Genomic DNA, 6,179 nt, shown 5'->3' with positions numbered 1-6,179 from the left:
CATATATATATGTGTGTGTGTATGTATGCATGCATATATATATATATATATATATGTGTGTGTGTGTGTGTGTGTGTGTGTGTGTGTGTGTGTGTGTGTGTGTGTGTGTGTATAAGAGAAGTTTAGCATTTGGATTTTATTTTTCTCTTCTTTTGTTAACGTAAATGTGCGTGTGTGTACGTGCGTGCGTGTGTACTTGCGTGTATGTGTGTATTATAATCACACGTCACCTCTTATCCTAGCATCGAAAAATAAAGTATTAATTGAACATTGCTTACCATCGACCGAGCATCATCAGCGTCACCTGTGCACTTTGAAAGAGTTCTTTAAGTTGAAAATTTCAAGTTATAAGACTAGAATCCACCATATAAACCATAGAAAGAATTTCGCCGTCCTGATGAATTCCAACATTTTTTTTTTAGCAAAACAACAATAGTAGTTGCCATCAGTCGTGGGAATCTTAGACGATGGTGACGTAACGATGACGTCACGAAATTGATGCCCCGGGGGTCTGTCTGGCTGGAGGGAGTCTCCCTCCCCGTCCACCGAGATCTCCTACCCTCCTGCCGTCCCCCCACCCCCTCTTGCACCAAATCGGAATATGCTGTGCGAAGCTTCAAATTCTCGTACAGCGCTAAGTTTAATCATACGACTTTCTTTAGATCAATACCGGACAAACAGCTGTTTGACGTGCTTAGATTTTCATTTGACCCTCACCCACTCAACTCAAGTCTTGTGTTGAAGAGCTTCTCGTCACCGTTGGTGTTACTACACCTGATACAAGTACAAGCCTCCCATCCCTCGTAAGACGTGCCGGTCAATTTAAGGAAATGTATGAAGATGAGAAGTAAAAGATAGCTGGGCTTGAAATGCAGATCTCGCTCATAAAAGAAAGCACGCAAGCGATATATTTGCTTAGCCAACATTTGGATAGATATACATCTAACTGCTGAAAATAAAAAAGAAAAAATCTTGAACTTTTTACAAAAAAGTTACTCATCGAAGACTGTTAATAAAGATTTTTTTTACAATATGACTAAACAAGTTTTCCATCAACCATATATGACTTGTTTACAGATCTGAGCTACAACGTTACGTAACTACGCAAGATGCAGGTCGTGGATTGCTTTTGCTAGAAAGTACGTCGTGCAATTTCACCTTCCATCCGATCTTTTTCAGTACTCATGCTGACTTTCTCAAGAGAAAGCTAGTATACGAAGCAGTGGTCAGATTAAGTGGGGAAAATACCTATAAATTAAATATGTATATAATACAAAGCTGACTGAGTAATTCATGACAATTAGAAATCAACTAACCATTCTCTCTCTCTCTCTCTCTCTCTCTCTCTCTCTCTCTCTCTCTCTATATATATATATATATATATATATATATATATATATATATATATATAATTATATATACACTTATATATATATATATATATATATATATATATATATATATATATATATATATATATATATATATATATATATATATATATATATATACAATATATACTGTATATACTCGTGTGTGTGAGAACTTCACTCCTGCATTGCCAGTTGGAAATCAAGCAACTTCCAGAACACTGTGATATTTTCAAAATAGGTCACGTGACCTGCACTTATCACTAGGCTTAACCTTAACCTCCTTTATCAAATAAGGCCACTTTCTCATACAGTACTTGTTTGATCATGGTGCATCATTGAACAGCCAAAAAAAAATATACCTGTCGTTAAGTTCTATTTCCGCAGTGCGGTATGTAGTGTATTAGTAATGGCTGTATGGAACATACCATTTTAATTTCCTACTTAATGTGTTCTGAGTGTGAAGGACTGTTATTTATGTAATAATTTATTCTCGATGGGTATTAAGTAATAATGACTGTCCTTCGTAGAGGTGAAAAAGTAACTTATTTTCTTAAACCGGTTAATTGCCTTAGTAATGAAAATAACCTATGTGATTAATAACTTGATGGTGCAGTCAGTCTGACCGAAGGGGAACATGGCAAAAGCAAAACGGAAGGTGGAAGGGAGCAACGGAGGAGAAGCACCAGCGGCGGCACCACCGAGTGGGTGAGGTGGAAGCCATGGCCGCCGCACCCGGCCGGGACATCAGCTTAGCCCGGCTGCCACCAGAGGGCTCGCGCACCTCACGTCCCGCGTCCTGTCACTACATATGAGGTAAGTTTGGCGTATATTTTCCCATATAGCTCGCGTACGGCAACTTATGCCCATCCCACTTATGCAGACGCCTCAATTAGGGTATGGGTCGTCTTCTGAAATGTGTCTCGGTCGAAAGGAAATTTAAGAAAGTGCTCAAAAAGTGGATGAATATGAGGTTAGGATTGGGTGAGTGGTTGGCTGACGCGGCGATGGTGGTGGTGGTGGTGGTAGTGGATGGCGACCTTCCCTCCTCCCCCACTCTTAGGATGCTGACACCATATTCCTATTATATTGTAAATGAAACGAAATCCGAGCGAGTGCTTCCAAATCTCTTTGGGAAATTCGTCCACCGGCATTCTAACACTTGGCGAAAGTGCCCCCCATTTGCTGTGACCATTCAGGTGCATAAAAAGTTGTATCTATGGTGTCTGGCACTGTATGTCACAAAGTGCCTATTTTTAGATAAGAAACAGAAAAGCAAGGAAAATAATGAAGGAAGATTTGTGTAAATGTAAGAAAGAATTAGTGAAAGTATGCAAGAGTTCGATCTTGGTGAGAGGAGTCGGCCTTCGTCAGGTTCTTCAGTCGATAAGTTCTTTGACGATCGATAATGGCATTAGCCCAAATTATTGCTGTGCAAAAGGATTGTAATGGTGATGCACTGTACGGGTGACCCCTGCCGTAGGCAAATTTTGGTGACTGACTGGGTGTCAAAAATGCCGGTCAGTAAAATTTTCGAGTCAAAGCCGACGATTAATTTTGTGAGGAAGCTGGCTGGGCAGTCATTATGTGGATGAGGCCAAAACAATTCAGCCGTGTGAACGATCTGTCAGAATTCGAAGGACATTTTACGGCAGCTGACAAGTTTCGACGAATTCAACCCAGGTCTAAGAACTTTGCCAAGGGGATATAAAGTAGGCCTGATCGCGAACGATATTCTTGTTGTACAGGAAGTGTTTTTGTGCCCCACCAGGAAGCGAAGAAATAAATCTTTAATATATATGGATTAGGCATACCAGGGCGTTTCTAATACCGGAATCCATACGTTCATCCACATGACTGGCGGAAAGGGTGGGGGATGGGCTAGGGGGCCTGTGGCTTGTGGGTGGGGGTTGGCTAGCCTGTCTGGTCGGTCTCCCAGTATGCGTCGACCTCATGCATGTACGCACGTCTTATGGGGGAATGGGGGAGGGGAGTGTGGGTACTTTCACCATCACGTACACCATTAAGTGTATGGTGAAATAAGAGAATTACAGTGAAGTGTAAGTTACGCTCAGCGTGATCGATCACAGCCCGAATGAAGTTAGGGACCTTCTTTCGCGAAGGCCTTGGATTTTTTCTTTGCATGTCGCCATGCGGCAAAGTTAGCCGGTTGCAAATTAATTAGCGGAGCCTTTTTTCGTAGATGTGCTGCCGTTTGCGGAACTGGCGTGATTTATGCTCCTCTTCCTTGTGAGCACGTCTCTGCTTTTAGGGCCCATAATTATGTATAGCCGAATTTATGGCACTTAACCTGTCAACGAAAGGGCTGTGTTTGATGGCTGCGGCGAACGATTTGCGTAGGTACTGGTGGGTGTTGATTTTCATTTTCCTGGTTTTAATTGAAAGCACTGGGAACACTTTAATGCCAACCACGTTATTATATGGACGTCTCGGACGATAAATTATAGTATAATCAGTTGGTTACGTATTGTGTGCCCTCGGTGAAGTGACAAGGTTTGCCCTTCGTGATATCACGCGTTGCTTGTGTACTAAACTAATACAGAAGTTCAGTTATCGTTACAGAACAAATGGTAGTGTAGAGACGTCAAGTGATAGTGTTGACATCAGAGAAAAAAATTTTTGTAATGTATATATAGAATATGCTACCTATTTTCTGTTTATGATTAGAACAGAATTTTCACGAGAAAACTTTAATTTTATGAAACACTCGCAGATTGGCAGAACCGAATTCACGATACTGATTCAAAGTCGTTTTTATTGGTGGTGGAATTATACTGGTAGTTGCAGTGCTAAACAAATTTTTTTTCAATGTGACGGTTATCCAATTTTCTTAGTAGAAATAGCTCTCCCATTTTCTTTGAACCCAAATTGGTTTATGCAGTGTTGGCATTTGGTTATGTTTAACATTTGTTTCAATTGCTCGTATAGTGAAATGCGTAGCTGATTGTGTAGTGTTAACAATTTGTAAACTTGTGTGATTGCAGTAATTTTAAGTTTTAGGGAAAAAAGGCAGGACTAAAGTATAATGACTCCACGAGTTTCGCAGTTGCAAAGATTTTGGTCGGTTATTTTTTAATCCATGGAGAACTTTCGGCTTATCACTGCGACGAGTGTTTCATTTGGGGCACCCGCTTTTCATTTGTGTCCTTTGAACCCTGTTATCATAAAGGAAGATTTGCTTTAATGTTTTATTGTATTTAAAATGATCCTCATTAGTGTTGTTACAAGTGTTGTTTCATCTCACTTTGAAATTTTTAGCGTTCTCTTGTATGTCAGAGTTTTGTGAGTGGAATACCGGTAGTTGTCTTATTTTTTCATGTTCAACTTCTCTGCCTCAAACATTCATTGATTTTCTGCCGGAGATTCTGACATTTACTGTTTTGTTTATTTAGTAAAATGTTCGTCATAGCCAATTTAGAAGTGATATAGGGTGACGGTTGTTGTGTAAGTTTTTTTTTATTTTTGCGTCGCGTGGAAATGGTCATATATTAAGGTGAGAGTTTTTTTATAGTTTATATGTGTCAGTGGTAATGTTTGCAAATTGAATCTATTTTCTCATGTATTGTGTATGGCAGATTAATGGAAAAATATATTTATCTTTAGCTCACAATCCAATAAGTTTCCCATTGAAGTGAAAACTTAAAGGACATTCAAGAGGAAATTGAAGACTCATATCTTTGAAAATGTTGTGACAAATAAGTTATTCAAGTGAACTAAGAACTAACTGACAGTTAAACAAGACCCACTCAGTAACCGAATGAGGGTTGGAAGAAAGGCCTCCAAACACGATAACGACGATGATTATTCCAAGTATGTTTTAGATCACTTACAGGTTTTTTTTCGGTTAAAATTTAAAACGCCGAAGAGTTTTATCCCCGTGACTCAGCAATGGAGGAAGTAACCAAATAGTAAATTTATCATAGCACACCATCTCATTGGAATTTATCTGCAAGATGCATGTGAGGCTGTAGACTGGATATTCACTCCTTGGGTTAAGGTGTCCCTTTTTATTTTTGGTAGGATTTTAGGTTAGGGAACAGACATAAATACAAATCTTTGTGAACACCGCTACAGTTTCTAGATATTCAGTATGTTGGGCATTTCCAGGATTATTACGTAAGGGATGTCTTTTATTGCAAATATAGCCGCAAACACCAGGATTTTTTACTTGATTTCCAATTTATTACATTGGGATTTTTCCTTCATATCCAGGATATATTAAGGGTTTTCATTTAACATTATCAAAAAGATAGACAGTGATTCCCATATTTTAAACACAGGTCATTTGTAGTGGACGGTGCTGTATTTCGAAATGAATCACTTTAGGAATTTTTCGTTTATTTCCAAGTTATTATTAGGCAGTTTTTCTCAAGTTTCCAGAAGATTACATGGCCATCTTTTCGCATATTTCCGAATTATCAAATAACAGTTTCGTGCCCAATGATCACTTGGGCATTGTTTTATGTATCCCCATATTATCATACGGCTCTTTTTCTCACGTTTCCAAATTATCGCATAAGCAATTTTCTTTTATTTTCCCATTCATAACATGGACATTTTTTCGTACATGAGTATTAGGATTCTCTTCGACATTTTATCGCATGTTCCCAGATTATTACGTAGCGGTGTTGTGCATATTTCAACTTCAGTATTTTTCAAGATGTAAACTGATACATAGTTGAGTAGTTACCTTTACCAATGGTGTTACGAGTACATTACGTGATAGGCTAATTTGATTTAAGATTTTTTTTTTCTGTGAGTCAGTAATCCATAGTTTTTATGTTTCTT

The 6,179-nt window shown here is 38.7% G+C and overlaps 1 protein-coding gene across 21 annotated transcripts in view; it reads left to right on the top strand.

Annotated features, from left to right (window-relative positions):
- The window catches only part of LOC136843271 (protein abrupt-like), a 196,769-nt gene that overhangs the window by 57,515 nt on the left and 133,075 nt on the right, over window positions 1-6,179 (top strand). For 5 of the 21 annotated variants that reach the window (XM_067111434.1, XM_067111436.1, XM_067111435.1 and 2 more), the window contains exon 1: window positions 2,034-2,186. The exons of 1 other annotated variant lie outside the window; for it this stretch is intronic. The gene's annotated coding sequence lies outside the window, so the exon portion shown is untranslated. 15 more of the 21 variants (XM_067111430.1, XM_067111429.1, XM_067111443.1 and 12 more) reach the window with 10 other exon arrangements.

Source organism: Macrobrachium rosenbergii, chromosome 11, assembly GCF_040412425.1.
Source record: "Macrobrachium rosenbergii isolate ZJJX-2024 chromosome 11, ASM4041242v1, whole genome shotgun sequence".
In the NCBI taxonomy this organism is placed as follows: Eukaryota; Metazoa; Arthropoda; class Malacostraca; order Decapoda; family Palaemonidae; genus Macrobrachium; species Macrobrachium rosenbergii.
Note: the sequence above shows the minus strand (reverse complement) of the source record. Positions and strands in the feature narration are given on the sequence as shown.